The sequence below is a fragment of the Lissotriton vulgaris genome, chromosome 2_1, assembly GCF_964263255.1.
Source record: "Lissotriton vulgaris chromosome 2_1, aLisVul1.2, whole genome shotgun sequence".
Classification (NCBI taxonomy): Eukaryota; Metazoa; Chordata; class Amphibia; order Caudata; family Salamandridae; genus Lissotriton; species Lissotriton vulgaris.
In genome coordinates, this window is record NC_141687.1 from 1,983,077,758 (window position 1) to 1,983,096,484 (window position 18,727).

At 41.4% G+C, this 18,727-nt stretch overlaps 1 protein-coding gene across 7 annotated transcripts in view; it reads left to right on the top strand.

Annotated features, from left to right (window-relative positions):
- The first annotated feature begins 2,750 nt into the window (after positions 1 to 2,750).
- Positions 2,751 to 18,727, top strand: part of PPIP5K1 (diphosphoinositol pentakisphosphate kinase 1) — a 1,319,084-nt gene continuing 1,303,107 nt past the window's right edge. For 4 of the 7 annotated variants that reach the window (XM_086958191.1, XM_086958195.1, XM_086958197.1 and 1 more), the window contains exon 1: positions 2,751 to 2,835. The gene's annotated coding sequence lies outside the window, so the exon portion shown is untranslated. The remainder of the gene's footprint in view (positions 2,836 to 18,727) is intronic. The other 3 variants (XM_086958192.1, XM_086958194.1, XM_086958196.1) reach the window with 2 other exon arrangements.

Below are 18,727 nucleotides of genomic sequence, written 5' to 3' on the forward strand. Positions count from 1 at the left end.
CCCAGCGCTGATGATCTGAATGCGTTATCCTTGTATTTTGGCACACCATGATGCTATCTAATAAAGATCATTTAAAAAACTGTTTTTCTACATCAATCCCTTTGGAACAGGCATTATTTAATCCAGACCAACCCCTGCATCGTCGGCCCTTTTGTTATTAAATTTAAAACGGCACCTTAGGATATGTTTTTAATGTTGTGTAATTGTAGAACTCTTAATCAGGTCATGCATTGTTACCTTTTCAATTTACATGTGCTTTTATTTTTATATTGTTGACGAAGATTTGAACTTTTATGCCATGTATGCCGAAATAAATGTGCACTGTTGACCAGCTATGTCCTGCACCAGGAAAAAGCAAGAATTATTAACTCGGTGCAGGGTCTGTGCCGTGAGGGGTGCGAAAATCCAGTTTTAGTAGAGATGTTCAATCGAAACGGAAACTGATGGATTTTGAGAAATCACAAAATTGGGTGGTCAGATAGGTAGGACCTCTTTTTATGAGAATTACGGTACTCCTGCTTCAGTAGTACCTCCCCTGGTGTTACCAATGCTGTGGAATGGTCGCACACCATTTCCGATAAACTGCAAATTTTGGCAACAGGATGTGGAATAACATTTGGGAATTTGTGTTACCACATCTATTTACATAGGAATCCCGAATTCCCCAAAAATATTAACTGTTGAACATGGCCTCATAAAAACATTGGGCATTTCTGCATGTGAAATCCACTGCATCACCGCAGTCACAGGCCGAATCTGGATTTATGTTTTTTTTTAAGGGGTTACCAAGAATGGGCGTTATTGCCTTTCTTTTGCAATTTTTAAACGGAGCAAACTCGACCAAAGGGAAGCAGCAGTTACATTACAGAAGGACACATTCGGTTTTGTACGCACAGGGGGATTGAGTGATTTGCCCAGAATCACAGGATGTCGAGCCGATGCCGAGACTCGAACCTGGATTCCTAGTTCCAAGATCAGCGGCTCTGGTCTAGGTCACCCCCTCTCCCTTTTTTGAAGGCAGAACAATAAATGAGTAAAAAAAAAAAACAACAATGATAGCAGGGTAGTAAACTACTTAAACAGAGTTAAGTATGCCTACTTCTGCATCCTGCTGTGAGCTGCTTAGGAAGGGCGTTTACTTACACATCAGTTGACACGTCTTTAAAGCTTCCTTTTTTAAAGCGATGTGACTGTCTTGGGCCGGCCTTGGGGACTGGGAGTCTAATGCGATTGCGAATGCGATCTCATTGTTGTGTGCCACATTTCTAAAGTAAACTTCATAATATAAATATTTCTCACCTCGGCCTCCAGACCCATTACCGGATGAAGGGGAGATGACGGCCGGAGCGCGATATCAAACACCGACAGAAGTGACAATTTATTCTAGCAGCACTGCGCACGCACTCCCTGCCGAGACTGTCTCTCCACAGACGTGGTCCTGGCGCGCAACCGCCGTGATGCGTCAGAGGAGCACAGCGTGCGGGGGCTGTCCCAGGGCCGTCATTGGTAGCCTAAAGATTGACGGCCCTGGGACCCACAAACTGGGTACGTAGTCGCGCATCGCACCATCAGCACATCACCACTTCTATAGGAGGTGCGCGTGGCTAAGTGCACTGCACTTGCAGTATTTTAATTTGTATTTAGGTGCCTGCGCTGCCCATCGTGCACTGTAGAGCTGTGTTTGTGTTACACAGCGAGACAGTAGCATAACCAGATTGGTGTCACCCCATGATGGGGTGACACCCGGTGCGGTCCGCACCCCCCTAGTGACGCCGCTGGGTATCGCACTTCTCCAAATGAACTGTGAAAATAATTCTTGTATGTGAAATTGTACTGTACTGTAAAATTTTATGCTCACAATTTTTAAAGGAACAAATTATTATGTATTAATATTGCTTTTATGGATTTCTAATTTTGAAATTCCGAATAAAGACATTTATTATTATAAGTACTTCAGAGTACCCCATGAGTTGGACTTTAGGATATGTTTGTATGCAGGCGCTCTCCGTGTTCATGTCAGTCGAAGGTTACATGGCCCTCAAAGAACTGTCACCCGTATCTCTGTCACACCTGCTCTGAGACCCCAGGAAGAGTCAGAAGAGTATGCCCAGCTGTCAGTTGTAAACAGGCCGGGACATCTCACCATTGAGGACCCTAAGGCGTGCAGCCTACTCCTTTCCTCCCTCCACTCTTTACTCTCGACTACAGTGGCAGGCGGTATCAGTCAGGCGGGCAACTAGAGCCAAATTTCGAGGTGGGGGGGGGGGGGGTAATTTTTCGAACCATGGACAGAGTGACTGAAAGAAGGGGTTAAAACACAAAACCCTAATTTACAAATACATGGTCTTTTAAAGACCTGATAAGTACTCGGTGCGGCTGCAATTAGATCGTCGCCAGCCTGCAAAGCTGTGTCAGCTCGGGCTGACACACACGAGGGTGTTGGGGGGGGGGGGGGCTGAAGCCCCGTGAGCCCAATGGGTGTTGCGCGCCTGGTATCAGTCTACACTGCCCTGCCATCCTCGCCGGGTCCAGCAAGCTCCGAATCCGCTCTCCGGCAGTAAAACACCGACTGCAAAGAGGGCGGCACGGACAAAGGCACATGCGGACTCCACACCCAATCAGCACTTCGGAATTCTTTGACAGCATTTAGAGGTTTGGCTGAGGTGCCCCAAACGCTCCAATCCTAGACCACCTTACATATTACGTTCCCTCCGAGTCCAAGACGTCTCTGTTAATATGTTGTTACACAACCCGGAAGAGTTAACATTAAGGCGTCAACAATGGACGACGGACATTAGACTGAATTCACGAACTGTACATGTAAGTAGCGGACAGGTGCTTATCTCACCAAACGCTTTGCAGAACCTATACTGGTCCTGAATAGCCCCCTGGAATGCATTGGGAATAAGGGATATCAAAGCTGCAAAGCTTTTTTGTATGCATGTACAATTCGATATTTGCAGTGCCCTATGCGTGATGGTTAGTGTGTATGTGACATTTTGAGTGACACTTTATTGAAACCTGAAAAGTGGTGGAGTTCTGACATTGACAGTCCTGTTTTTTGTGTGCCTTCAGCAAGTAGAAGGTGTGTGTTTATTATGAAACACTGAAACTACAAGTCCCAGAATGCAATTTAAATAAATGACTGGATATAGTACTTACTCCTGACATGGGTCCACTGGAAAAACCAAGATACTATCTCTGAAATTGTTTTAAATCAGACTGTAGTGTTCTTTATTCTTTACGGATTAAACTTACATTTCTGTGGAACAGTAAAAAAAAATATTAATTTCAAGCAAACGAACATTCCAGGTTTTTTTTTGCATGATATATATTAATTGACCTACACATTCTCCCTGTCAAAGTAAATAGTTCACTCAGTCCTTTGTTTTTAGTAGCATTCTGATGTTTCTTTTGAACGTCCGCATAGAAACAGTACCATGTGTAACAGAAATGAATGTTAAGTAAAAAGACTTTTGGTGATCTACTTACATAGACTGAGTTCTCAGTTTAAATGTGGGGCGGTTTCTGCATTAATGTCTGTGTGTACGGACTGTGTTTCTCAAACGAGGTTAAAAATGCACTCCAGTGTTTTCTTGAATAAACCCACTCCCAGTTATTTAACAATGTTTTCACCAAAAAAAAACTGGTTCAAGCAAAGTGAACAATTTCATTGGCACGTTCGGCGTCAAAGAAACACCTAAAGTCTTCTTGCATAAAGAAGTAGAACATGTTAAAGAAATATTTACAGGCAGTTATATTTGGAACCCTTGTGAATACTGAGTGATGTGATGATTATCGTCTGAAGTCCAATCGTTGAATTTATGAAACTCTTTAAATATCAGCTGGAATGTGAAATATAAATGATTTTAATTTGAACGTACATGAACAACTACAATAGTACATTTTTAGATAGGGTGGGCGACTGGTGACATTGCACTGTGCATCACTGTGCATCAAGGTTGAGGGGTTGCCCATAAATGGCAGGCCAAGATGCGATAAGAGCAGCCTACAGAAATCTGTGTGTGTTCTGCACTTTACATGGGGATAATAACAACAGAATTCTAACTCGGTGAATGATACACTTAATGGAGATATTTTTGATTTGTCAAGTGATGGTTTTGACGTATTCTAAAGTAGCATAGAGAGTTAATGTTCCTTCTGCAAACCACAACTTGTAGCATGCATATCAAGGATTTTTATTTTTTGTAAATAGCTCAGTAGGTAACTTCTTACGTCACTGAGAGGATTCTTTTACTTGCTCTTGATAATTTACCATCATTTCAGTATAGCACAGTGACCTATGGACTGGCATGATAGTGCTGCATGTTATCGGCAAGACATAGGTTTAGAACTTTTTTGCCTTTTTCTCAATTTTTCGTCATCCTACGGTTGTAAAAAGGATTGCTTGGATTGTAATCCATTTTGTATTATAGACCCCCCACCACTGTGTTACGTTTTATATCCTGAGTGTGTGGTGCAGGATTACTAACACTTTGCATTAGAATTGCATCACAAAAATTGACACAAACCTGGTGCAAAATATTGTTTTGGGATATTCCTCCTGCCAAAATCCTGAGTGGAACTAGGTAGTATAGTAGCCCTAAAGTAACATGATGTAGCACTAGCCTCTACTTCGCGCTGCTTTGTGTCATGGGAACATATCATGGGTGATACATGGATGTTCTTATCTCATGCAACCACCCCCTGGATTTTGATGCTAATCCCTATCTACTATCATTGGTAGAAAGGGATTTGTATAAAAAAGTACACCTCCTCAAAGCAGGAGTAACTGATCAGCACACATACAAAGTAGTGTTAAACCTTGTCAAAGCATATAATTTGGTACTGGAAGAGTACCCTTCCAGTACAAAACCGAAGGGTACCCTTTCAGTACAAAGCTTATGCTTGACATCATGTACTCATCCTTGCTCTATGGTGCATGGGTGTATGCTTTGCCACAAAGCAGCTTAAGATAAGCCAGCACTAGGGAAAATAGCAACTGCGCTGTATCATAATAGAGATGGTAATTTCTTAGTAGAGATGACACTGTTATGCTCTCTCTTTTTCATGCAGCGCAGCAACAGTGCTTACTTCACTCTGGTGCGTGAAAACATAGTAAATGTGCTCCTTTATTCCTCCAGATGAGGCACTCATAACATATAATGCGTACCAGTACGGGTGACGTGTGAATGCTAGACTATGTGTCCCTCATTGGGACAGGGGGATGGCAACGAATATTGTCAAATTGGGCACCAAGAGCGCTAAAGCTGGGGCGGGAAATTTGTGTTACTGTCACATGTGATGTGACACTGAATAGATCTAACATTCAACTCCGCATTTTTTGAGATATGCTTTTTCACTTGTTAAGTGTTCTTATGATTTTTTTTCTCTGAAATAGTCTTAAGAAAAGTACGTTTTAATATTTTTATGTTTCAGGAATTGGTATTGTGGTCAGTGTAAATTTAGCTTTCTTTAAGCTTATGACCTTTAATTAAAACTGTAAACTCTTGGAATTTCTATGCTCAACAGCAATTGTCAACATAGGGCGTATTTTTCAGAGGTAGTTAGTTCCTTCTGTTTATGCTCGGACTATCAAGCTGGATATCATGTTAGACATTGTTAAGTGTTTTCCTTTTGTCTATCCAACCTTAAAACATCTGATTGACTGGATCTATGCTAATCACTGCTACCATCAGCTCTGTGTGTGTGTTACAACAAAGCTGCAAAAAGCATATCGGTCCTCCTCTCAGCCGGCTGCTTTGTGGAGAAAGTTTTGCTTTCAGAGGGAGTTAATGAAAGGTGTGTGCTGCGAGTAGACTTTTCAATATAAAAGAAGCTGGTCAATTAAAGAATTTATTTACGTTCCCATCTTTTCATTCAGTGATGAAAAGGGAAAGGCCATCTGTAATGAACGCTGGCAAACTTTAGCCAAAGTGACAACTTTTTTTTTATGCTCCCCTCCTTAATGCCTGGAAAATTTAAGTTACTCAAAAACATGTAGCGAACTTATCAGTCTCCTGCCTACTCGAAGTTTCATCCAGCTCACCAAGTTTAAATAGAAATGTCAAGTTGGCCAAACATTTCAGTGTAATGAGAATTTTTTTTCCAACTGTGATTGGCCGAGAGCTATGAAGTTTCTTGTTCGTATGTGTTGAATTCAACAACTGTGTTTGTGGTTAGCATGGGATATCCTCATTGGTGTAAATGATACAAATGAAAAAGTCCACCACCAAGATTATGGGTTATAGTAGCTTGGAGCATGTGCTTAAATGAAATGTAGTTGCAACTCGAAAATCGGACTCTATACTAATGAAATCCATATATTTTTCTGTAAATATGAACCCACGGGTGTACATTATATGTCTCAGGCAGTACAGCACGCACACATCATTTCTGCCCCCTTACTACCAACAATTGTTTTCTAAGACTCAAAACTGCCTCAGGTTTTATCAACTGACACCAATGCCACACTGCAACCCCTGCTTCTGGGTTGTATCGTATCAGGTGAAGAACCAGGCCTATTAAGGGCCTACCGGCTCAGGGCACGCCTAAATCTCCGAGTTCACCTGCTTTGTTGTACAGAGACACGGGACACTCTGTTAAGCGTAGACAACAGGATTTATTAGCTGCATCTATGCACAGTGATCCTAGAAGTACACCAATGGTATGTTATCAGGAGACTGCCCCTTTACTCCGGGGCTCACAGTCTTTTATATTCTTTTACACCTGCATAAAAACACTCCCAATGCGCAACATTTAAACCAATGAAAAGGTATGTTTTTTGGGAAAAACAAGACGTCACATGATTAAATTATCCACCCCGTAGGTCATGTTTTGACTAACCCCACAGGTGATTCAATAATGGTGTCGCTGAGTTAATCAACAGTGGTAGACATGTTTGTTTATTGCAGAAAAGGCTAATTGGCAAGGTAGGATAAGGCGGGGAGAAGGACAATGAAAACCAACAGATGGTTTGAGACAAGGATTAGTGAGTCGGGACAAGAATACTGAAGGCCAACAGACAGTTTGGATAAGGATTAGTGAGTCGGACTGATTCCTGGAATTGACTTCACCTCAATGATAGAGGTGTTAGTTGATACGTGGCAGTACGAAGGGCAAGAGTTCTCTGTTCGCCGCTCTGCCAGAGTGAGGGCAACACAAAATGGCGGTGCAACACAAAATGGAGTCGGAACCAAATTTCCTCAGACCCTCAATTTGCCATTACGCAGGCAATATATAAACTCACGTTAATCTACGTCTATTTCAATGGCCATAATGTCTTTAAGCTGTTGTTGCAACATCATTTGTATGTTTTCTGTTTTGTGCGGAATAGGTCTTGGCACACACCTGGTGGCACAAAAGCCACGAATGGCGTAACCACATTGTAGGCAGAGGCAACATGAAAAGACAATGGATAAAATCATTCCAATGAACGTCAGTATCTTCGATCCCCATGTGGACAGTAATCCCCAAAACCATCCCATCAGAGACTAATTTCCTTTGTCCTGGTGGATGGACTCAGCAATGTGGTGTAATTTAGAGATGGCCTGGTATACTGTAGGTGCGTTATCAGGTATGTAAACGCAACAACTGGATCCGATCAATTTACAGACTCCACCACGATCTGCAAGAATGATGTCTAACACCATTCTGTTTTGTAATGTCATAAGGCGATCCGCCTGAAGCTCGGTGGTGATATTACCCAGTGCTCCGACAGTTTCATTAATTGTTGCTTCAACTACTCGAATGAGATGCCTGATGTTTGTACTATTGGCCATAGGGCCCCAAAATGGGAGGAATCCTTTAAGGAAGTCGCCTCCTTCTTGTCCTGCTGTGTCTTTTTGATTAAAGACATCTCTCTTGTACTTATTTCTATGATGTCCTGAAGGGGCGGTATATGTTGGAGGGAGGAGAAAAGCTATACAACAAGTTCCTGAGAAATCGGCTGGTAGCCATGTATAGGCTCTGTCATGGCAAACAAAATATGTTCCTTGGGACGCTACCAGTGGTGGAGACGTTTGGGATGCATAGGTATATGTGATGTTACAAGTGCTCTTTCCCAATTGGGCCTAAGGACTTTGACCATTTCCTTGGAGACATAGGTGACCTTGGTGGGGTACAGTATATATAGGCGGGGATCTTTTCCTTTTGGCTCTGTCTGTAAGACTAGTGACATAATGAGTCACATTCCAATCAATGTATGCTGGTCGTTCGTCAGTAGGGAATTCATTAAATTTGTTATAATTTTTTGACATAGCCACTATTCCTTTTATTAGTGCGTCATGACTAACGCCAACTCCATCCCTATATGGACCAACAGGATGCCGATGTTGGCTCTCATAGGCATTGGCAAACATAGAGGTGTGAGCCCAAGTGGATCCTTTTAGGGTGAAGGGTAGAACTAAATATGGCATTCCTTTATCTGTATTATGGGGTTAAAAGTTCACATAACCAGCAATCGGTGGTATTGATCACCAATTGATGCTGGTGTAACAATTGAATGAAGGAATTGTTGAAATACTCCATTCTCCTAATTTGCTCAGGCTCTGGTAATGTACGAAATTGGTGTGGGGAAGCAGTAGTGCGAAAAGGTATGGGCTGGGAGGTAGATATGTTTGTGCTGTACAATGTGAACAATCCAACCCACACATGCTAATATAATACATAAAGAGATTAAAATACACAAGATTATACTATATTTGGTATATAATAATTTGCAATATTTTGTCATTATATTATTTTCATCATTTTTCTTTAATATAGCAGAATCCATCTTCTAGGTGTTGCTAGTGGCAGTCTTCCTTCTTCACTTAGTGGTGATTATCAGCTGTCCTATGACACTGCAAGTCCCGCAGACCTATTGCCACAACTCGGGTCACTAACTAAGACTCTTACCACGACCCTGCAACCTAATTAGATGGTCAACGTCACAGAAAGCAGAAGTTTCTTAATTGTCCTTAGTTACTTTAGATCTCAAATTGTATCTAGTTTTGTTCGGCACAGTTTGCTTCTGAAAAAGTGTCTCTGGATTAGTTGTGTTTAACCTCAGATGTGGTGGGACAGCTTCTTGCAAAACATCATCATTTTCTTTTTCAGATTGAGTCCAATACAGGTGTGCGACGCTAAAAGGTACAAATCGGGGAATTTTTTCACTTTCAAAATCACCAATACCTTCGCGGACCCACTAGTCATAAGGCAAAGCCAAGGGTACCTTTTTACAATGCACACCATGGATCCAGTTCTTCTTACCAACCACATTTACAGCTGTACGTGTGGTGAGTAAGACCTGGCAAGGCTTTCTCCGGCGAGGTTCCAAATTCTTTGATCGCTGAAAATTTTTCACAAACACCCAGTTTCCTGGATGTATGACATGTCCATGATCAATTGAAGCCTGAGGCAAGGCGTCTTGTACCTGTTGGTGAAGGACACGTAATTTAGTGGTGAGGTCAGGTAAATAATCAATTAACAGTGGGTACTCTATCTCAGAATATTTCTTTGGTCTTGGGACTCCCCAAAAATTTGCTGGCCGTCCAAGCACAACTTTGTAGGGACTGAGTCCCATACGGAAATGAACAGTTGTTCGAGTGGACAATAGTGCTAAGGGTAAAGTATCGGGCCAAGCAAGACCCGTGCTGGCCTGTATTTTTGCTAGTTGCTAGGTGTTAGTTGATACGTGGCAGTACGAAGGGCAAGAGTACACTGCTCTCCGCGCTGCCGGAGTGAGGGCAACACAAAATGGCGGTGCAACACAAAATGGAGTCGGAACCAAATTTCCTCACAGGCCACCAGGGGCTGGGCAGTGTAAGTGGCAGTAGGCAACATGGGGAGCAATGGATCCTCGGCTACCAATGGGATGACCTTTTACAGCTTTACAAAAGGCAGGGTTTTAGTTGTGAGGGAAATGCTGGGCGCACTGCTTGGGTTGACGCGCAGGAGAGCACGATGAGGTGAAGGTGCATGCAGGTGAGGGGTAAGTCCCTGAAACCCCTCAAAGTATGTTCAAAGAACACACTATATACAAGAACAAACAAGTCCTGCTGCACACTTAAATGTAGTTCAAAGAAGGAGTTTCTCAATGGAAACAAAGTTCAATAGACCAGGACGGAGAGTTCTTCTCTTTTTATTTTCTGTTCGTGGAAAAGCCAGCCGACACGTGTTTCGTCGCCAGAAAAATACACTTTCTGCGACTCTTAAGGGCTGAAGGAAGTTGGTGTATAACCATAGGTCGCGTAACCGGTGATAATTCCGACCCGGTTCAGCTCAAGACCGGGTTAAACTGGAAGTAATAGTTCAATAGCTTCAATATGTACAAATATGGTGACCGAACCCGGAACCATTGCGCGCCTCTGGAGAGCCGCGTCCTGTCTCCCCGCACCACGGGGACTTATGCCGTGAGTACTCTGCATAAGTTTCACATTGATACATGCCACACGGACTCATCTCTATCTATGTCACCCGAAGAATCGCATACTTAACCATATTTGTACATATTGAAGCTTGGCCTTCGCACTTTTGGAGAAGATTACTTCAGAACTATTACTTCCAGTTTAACCCGGTCTTGAGCTGAACCGGGTCGGAATTATCACCGGTTACGCGACCTATGGTTATACACCAACTTCCTTCAGCCCTGATGAGTCGCAGAAAGTGTATTTTTCTGGCGACGAAACACGTGTCTGCTGGCTTTTCCACCTTTTACAGCTTTGACAGTGGAGAAACTACCTTCATCCACATATTCTTTAGGGAGATGCAAAAGTGAAATTTCATGTCTGTTCTGAGCAAGTGTTCATGAGTGTGGAGCTGTCAGTGTCAGTAGAACTTTGCCTCATTCCGTCAATGCTCATCTATAGTCGGGGCCACTGGAACTATGCAGTAGGTTTTACTAAATTATACAGCAAGAAAAGGCAAATTATGCAGCATATTTTGTGAAATTATTACTTAATTTTGATATTTTAAATTTGTAAACCCTGTATTGGAACAGGTTGCACCTCATGAGTACCAGTCTGACACCCAAATCTAGAAATAAGCAACAGAAAAGTAACAAGGAACCTTTTGCAAAGGGCTTCCACTGTGCGGCAGGGGCGTAGCACAGGCCCCTGCAGCCCCCACGGTGCGGGGGGGCCCTCACCCTCCGGTGGGCCCGTCAGCACCGCACTTCTGCTGGGGAGCTCTAGATTGAGTCCGGATGGGGCCCCTTCACGTACCCTGCAGGGGGGCCCCCTCAAGGTTCGATACGCCACTGCTGTGCGGCAACATGTCTCTGCATTTTTAGTAACTTTTAAACTGTTTGAACTAGAAACACATTTTTACTTTGTTTAAATCTGCAAGTTATGCAGCAAATGGATTATGTGACAAATATGACAAATTCATAATTATGCAAAAAAATTATGTGGCCGCACAATCCTATAATTCCAGTGGCCCTGCCTATAGTACATTTTTAGTGAGAAACCTGAATCTTGCCACAAGAGTACCTCACTACGTTGAGCACATGTAACAAAGATTTATTTTTTCTGGCCACTCCTGTCTGTGCAAGGCGACTTCATCATTCACCATTTATACTTTTTTAATTACTTCTTTTGTAATGTATAATTATAAGTCATTTTCATGCCACAAAAGTCTGTATGTGTAATGTGTTCTGTACATATGATCATACCGATTTAATGTTTGCATTACCTTCTTTTCAGCTTGATCTAACTGGTGTTATCCATTCAATCTAAATGGATCTTTGGGCAACACTGGATTCCATTGAATCATTGTAAAATAGTATTTTTTATTTTTATAAATCTTTTTTTCTTTTCAAGTCACACAGCAAAAACTATCCAACATACACTAATACAATTTTTTTTCAATGGTGGTTCAGCACCCACAATAATATGCTGCAAACAAGCTAGAGACGCTTACTGAAATTTGAGAACACATACTCACAGTCTACCATCACGTTGAGGGATTTGACATCGAAAGTTTATTGAAATTCATTCGCCATTGCATGACACAAGTTCCTAATGTACTACGCAGAGCCCTGAAGAAGTCTGTGCAGGACGAAACGCGTTGGCTACCATGAATGGCTACTATAAATCACTATTCTAATGATGCTTTTTAAAAGAAGAAAATTAATAAAGGATATTTTTTCAACTGGGATACTGTCGTCAGGTACAGTGATTTACGTCGTGTGTCACATGTTTGGATATATCACCATTATAAACTTTTGATGAATATATGTTAGAATCCTAATAATTTGAAATATTGTTAATATAATTGTGGGTGCTAGACCACCATTGAAAAAATTTTGTTTTGAATTTTTTTTTCAAATTTGTAGTAGAGAGGGATTGTACTCCTGGTCCAATTGCACCAGATACAGACAGATATTACCCCACGTACTTGGGTGTTCGGTACCATTAGTGTTTTGCCTCGATCCCTTTGTATATAGATGTTCATTCAATAATACCAGTACTGCATTGAGTCCATTCTTGCGATACCCAACTAGCATAACCGTGAAAGTGTACACAAGAAAGAGAAGGAAAAAAAATTCACGTTGTAGAAGAGAAGGATTTAGAATATTGTAACCAATCGCCCCATATTTTATGGTGTTTCCCCAAACACTCCCTAGATTTATAAATCTATTTTTCTGCTGCAGCAGCAAAGTCCATCCCCCTGTCTATGCAAGGAAGGGTGGGGCTAGTTGAGAGCGCTAGTGTCTGGCAATATCTCTTTTGCAATGATGAAGCCCACACGATGAGTTATCGCTCATTGCGGCTACCTCCCCAAGAATCCATTATGCCCCAAAAAAATAATTTCGGATCAAGTCTATGTATGATTTGGGAGAAATTAGTGCAGAGGCATGGCCAGAATGCATGAATAGGTGGGCATTCCTAAACCATACACAAGAAGGTTTCCATTGAGTTGTGGAACCGCAAGCATCTCTGTGAAGGAGTACCTCCCATATTGTAAAGTTGCGAGGGGCTATAATTATCACGGTGAAGATATTTCAGTTGGATGAGATGAAGCCTTAACGATATTACAAAGGTCCTAGCAGCCCCTTTTGCCTCTGTCCAGTCGTCATCATCTAAAGGTCCCAGGTGCTTCAGCTCTTTTAGTTGACCTACAAATTTTCCATATTAGATTCCCAATCCGTAATGTGAAGAGTTTCCGACCAAGGTGCACTTCTTCTTGTGGGCGGGCCAGATCCCCCACATTTCATTTTGGAAGTGTAAGTAAGTAACTTATTTGTTTAATTTAATTCAAATCTTTCAAATCTTACAAAAAGAAATAATAGTAATTAAAATTCGTAATACAAAATATCAGGACGGAGCAAAATTAAAAAACGAGTATAAAATCCGATTGTGTATAAGTGCTATTTGAAGTTTGTCAGGCACATGGCTTGTCCTAAGGCTTCCTTGTACACTTGTTAAGGTGTAGGAGTGCAAAGTAAAACGTTTTGTGGACTGCTTCATAATATTGAAAGGAATCCCACAGCTGTTTTTAGAGCTGAGCGTTCAACTTTGTCAAAGTTCCCAGGAGATTTCCAAGATTTTGATGTTGCTACCCGTTCCCCAGCTGGCAACCTGATACAGGTATCGCAGCTAATACAGGAGGACCTCGGGTCCAGGAATGTTAGTAAAGTGCGAGTCTGCAGGTTAAAAGCTTTTATTAGAAACAATAGGCCATCTTATACCGGAGGTCCTGGGGGCCAGAAATGTTAAGGTGCAAGTTTAACAGCTTTAAAGTGCAAGTGCTGGGAGGTTGTCAAACCCGGGCCTTGTCTGGCAACCTCGAGAGGTTGCCAGACAAGACAATAGAAAGGTGAAGTAAGATTTTACAAACTGTTTAATAAGGTTGGAAACTTTGTTCAGGTGATACTTGTAACTTTATCGGGGATGTCCAAGACACCAGCATAGCTCAGGGATTTGATGTTAGTGTTTTCTCCTTGGCTAGCTCCTTTACCGGATGTTTTGTGTCAATGACCAGCCCCCGGCGGGTGGTCTATTTCACTACTTGCTTATTTAGGTAGTTTTTGTTCAAATGTGTTTAAAATGTTATGAAATGACAGTTCAGAATGGGGTTGTCAGGCTCAAGACAGGATATGACGGCCAGCCTACAAGTACAGATCCCTTTGCTTGTTAATAAGGGCTTCAGGAGACACATTTTCTGTGCTGCCGTGTTGGGGCAGATGCAGGTTAGATACAGGAGGTTCTATTTGCTTCAGCCACATAAGCAGCAGCGTCTGTTGCTGGAATATAGCCATGCAGGTTTTTTCTCTAGTGTAGGTGATTGGCCCAGGCAGCACTGCAACCGTTTTAGTTTCAAGTGAAGCACATATGTGCAGTTGAAGTATGATGCTCGCTTTAGCTTTAGGTAGCTGTTGATGACCGTCCAGGCATGACCTCTTTTTATGAGCTTCTATTTAGACTTGAGAAGTGATAATTTGGCCATTGCAGAGTTACTAGTTTTGTAAAGACATTATAAAAAAGGGGCACAGCCTAGGGTTCCCAAGATTCAGGTTTGGTTGGGATTGGTACAGGTACTCTTTAAAGCTGCTCCTATGACTACAGCTACCCTAGTTGTCAATTGCAGACCACAGGATGAAGTGTTGGGTTCTGCATGTTTTAATTTAAAGCAGCACTTAAGAAATCTTTCCAGCTATCTGATTGATCGATTGCGTCATAAGGCTGAAGTCCAGCCTGATTTGACTTGGAGAAGAACTCTGAGCTATGTTTAACACATAACAATAAGCTTTTGATTAAAGCTTGTCCAAAAGGGATGAGGTTCAATCAAGAAGGTCCTCGCTGCCATAGCTTATGGTTGGCAGACTTTTTTCCACCATTATTTCAAGAGTGACTTGAGTGTGGGGCCTTTCAGTTTCTTCCGCAGGATTTTAAAGGTGGTGAATAAGGCGTTGCTCTGGTTTGTGATGGCTCGAAACTGTCGTTTAGCCGCTCCCTTGTCGTAGAACAGTACACCTAGATACTTGTATTCTTTTACTGTTTCTATGACGTATGCCAGGATACGTTTTTCTTGATTGCCTTGCTGCATATTGGCAGCTTAGTTTTGTTGCGGTTACTGACCAGGTCGTTTTGTGAAGCGTGCAGGGTTTTTTATCAATCTCTGCAAATTTACTTTTGTTAGGCTTCATCGGACCATGTTGTCTGCATTTAATAAATGGTTAAAAAAAGCTACTGTGCTGAGATGCGGAGTATGGCTAGTGGTTTTGTTAATAATAGGTGAGAGATCTGACATAAATAGGCTGAAAAGGCATGGAACCAGCACACGCTCCTGTTATAAACCTTGTTGAGTGCAGATCTTCCTTGACAGTAGAGCACCATCTCTGATTTTAATCTGCAACTATGTTTGACTGTGAACTGACTCAATGGTTTTGAGCAGATGTGGTGTAATGGTCCAAGCCTTAAGCTTCCTCAATAGTTTCGCTCGCTTTACACAGTCAAAAGCCTACATATAGTTAACAAGTCAGAAGTAAGTTAAGCGGTTCTGCTTTCCTGTTTGGTTCAGTAAAATGGACACGGCCACAATGTTAGGGATTGCACCAGAACCCCTCTTGAAAGTGTATTGACTTGTTGGAATTAATCGATTTGCATTCATCCAGGCAGTTAGATCATCTAAGACAAGAGATGTATAGTATTTTCCTTATTTTTTAAGAGTGTAATGAGGCAGTACATTTCTGGTGAGGTTTTGATCTTCTCCTCTGTGGACTGGGGTGATGACTTCACCTCGCTATGAGTCGGGTATAACACCAGTAATTACGTTGGAGTGGTGGGGAGTCCACTATCCTGCCCAGTATTGCAGATCTTGTTTATAAATAGTCTGGAGTATTCAGTTTGGCCCAGTGGCACAGTCCCTCCTGCCTTTTGTGGTAATATTTGGTGGTTCCTTGTTCAGACAGAAAAACTCCCTATAGAGTGAGGGAGCAATGTATATCTGTGTAGACTATTGGGATTGTGGACAGTTGTCCCCATGCCAAGTTGGCCCATAGTGTATGGCTCATTTACCGAGTTGATCTCCTGTTATGATGGCCACTTAGGAGGGATTTGGTGCTGATGAAGGCTCTTCACAAGGAGGAGCTGGGTTGTCTAGCAGTAGCAGAGTGGAATGTGCCTCTGAGAGTTGTGGGCACTGGGTAATGTTTTGCCAGGAAATGCTTCTTGAGAAAAACAGCCCAGCACTCTTCCCTGATGGGAATGTTCCCTGCGGTCTGCTGCTGACAAATTAAGTTATTCACAGTTGACCAAATGTTTCCTGAGTTAGGTAGCTTCCTATCATCGAGCAGTTTGTCCTGGAATAATAATAATATTAATACATCTTTATTACATGATTAATTAAAATTACCTATACGATCATAATTATGTCACAAAACCAGACCAATTTACTATACATTGTGCATTTAAAGATGGGATATAAAATAAACCAAATATGGTCTTAATCACGCATAGCTAATTATATTGGTAGTACATTAAAAAAAATCAATAAATACTATAGCAGGATATTGCACATATTGCAGTTTTAAAGTGCCAATGTGCAATAATGACTAATTACAACATATAAAGACAAGGATAAAATACAATAAAAATACTTCATTCGTTTCTATAACAAGATATTGCACATATTACATTTTAAAGTGCCAATGTTCAATAATGACTAATTACAACATATAAAGACAAGGATAAAATACAATAAAAATACTTCATTCGTTTCTATAACAAGATATTGCACATATTACATTTTAAAGTGCCAATGTTCAATAATTATTAATTCCATTTTATAAAAATAATAATAAAGTGCAGCAATAATTACTGTAACGGGGCTTATATTGTTACAATTCTAATTATCTCCCTAGCAGCAAATGAACTAGCAAAATATATATAAAAAAAGCTCATGGGTTCCACGGACATAAATTTGATACATCTCAAACGTGTTATATCAAATAGTTCTCGGCTACATTAAAATCTGTTATCAGTTGGCATAACAGCGGGATCGATTCCCCGGATAGTGACCTAATTAGTGTCTGGCGAGCTGATCTAACCCCGATCCTCAAGAAGAGAGGTTTCAAAAAGATACGTTGAATGTTAATCAACTTAGGGCACACGCTCACTATATGTACCAATGTCTCTTGTGGCCAACCGCATAGTCTACAATTCGAATCTGACCCCTGCTGAATCCATGACTGCGTGCCCTCTTTTGTAGGATTTATTCGCAGTCATAATTTTAAGCAAGTATTTTTTATTTTTGCTGAAAAATAAGCAGTTTAATATGGTTGGGTGCTTAAAAATTGGAATGAGTTAATCACATACCATGCATAGTTTTTCCCTGCAAATGCATTTTTCCAGTCCAGTCCAAAGTAGCTTTATTCAAGATATACTCATAAAAGCACAAAACAAGTAACATTTAATTATGCACTCTTAAAAAATTTCTTGGCTGGATTATACATAGTCCAAATGATTAAAAGACTTAATTTAAAAACTGAGATCTGAGCAAATGGAAGAGGTACAAATTTCATATCGACAATTTCCTTACATTAAAAAAGTTCCTTGTGGCTAAAAATAAAAATAATTTAATTTTGAATCAGTCACGTTCTATGATCAAACTGGGTAACTAAAGATATTGCTCAACGCAGAATTACCCAGATATTAGGTTCAGCCTTATTACGAACACCCACCCTAGGTGTTTGGCTACAGCTATTGTAATGAATGGCAAAGTACTAGTGCACAGAAACCTTTCAGCTTCAGCACTCCTATTTGTGCCAAGTAGTTTGCACATGGGGGTCAGCCAAACTCTCCTAGGGATGGCATAGGCAGGGCAGGAAAAGAGCATATGAGCGACTGTTTCATTATGACTCCCACAGGCAGGGCAGATGTTATCACTTGTGGGGGTCCACCTGGAAGTAAGAGATCTTAGGGGTAATGAACCTGCCCTAAGTTGGAAATGCAGTTTCCTATCCCTCGGTTTAGTGATGGTATCTCAGTAAGATTCAAATCTGGGGGTGAATTTTGTTTCTAAGAAAATTTCCGCCATTGAAGATGAATCCGTGTTACTCGAAACATTATAAGTAGCCCATTCCCAGTACTTCTCTTTTAAAATCTTTTTAGAGAGGAAGGAGGCTTCTGTTGGGTTCTCCCATAACATTTTCATACCCACGCCTACTAGGCTATTTCCCCTTAACCAGACAATTTTGTGAAAGCCATCGGATATGAGAGTTCAGGTGTCGTCCACATCCTGCTCCGGTATAAAATAGGGCGCAGTTTGGCAACATCTGTAATGGCATTTCTACCCAAATCATACCTAAGTGGCTTTAGGGGAGTGCTTTGCGGGAGATTAGTAATGCTGCGGAGGAACTTATTTTCGGAAAGATAGGGAAACTGCTTTCCTCAAACCCCCATAGTTCAGCGCCATAAAGCGCGGGACTGACCGCTTTTGATTAAAAACGTGGAGCACTGGTCTAATCAGTTTTGTTAATTACCTTTTGTGCCCCATGCTTAAGGCTCCCGTGGGTTGTCGATGATTTAGAGCAGCTATATCAATATGACAATCCCACTTTAGGTCATTCTCCAGGTGGATACCCAAATAGGTGAAAGCCCTGACTAGTTCGAGTGGTTGATTAGTCATTAAAACATTTCCTTTAAAATTTCGGTGTGGATTAAAGGCCATAAGTTTAGTTTTTGCCACATTTACTTCCAGGCCTCGAGCAACACAAAAATCTTCAAAAATTAATAAAGCTCGC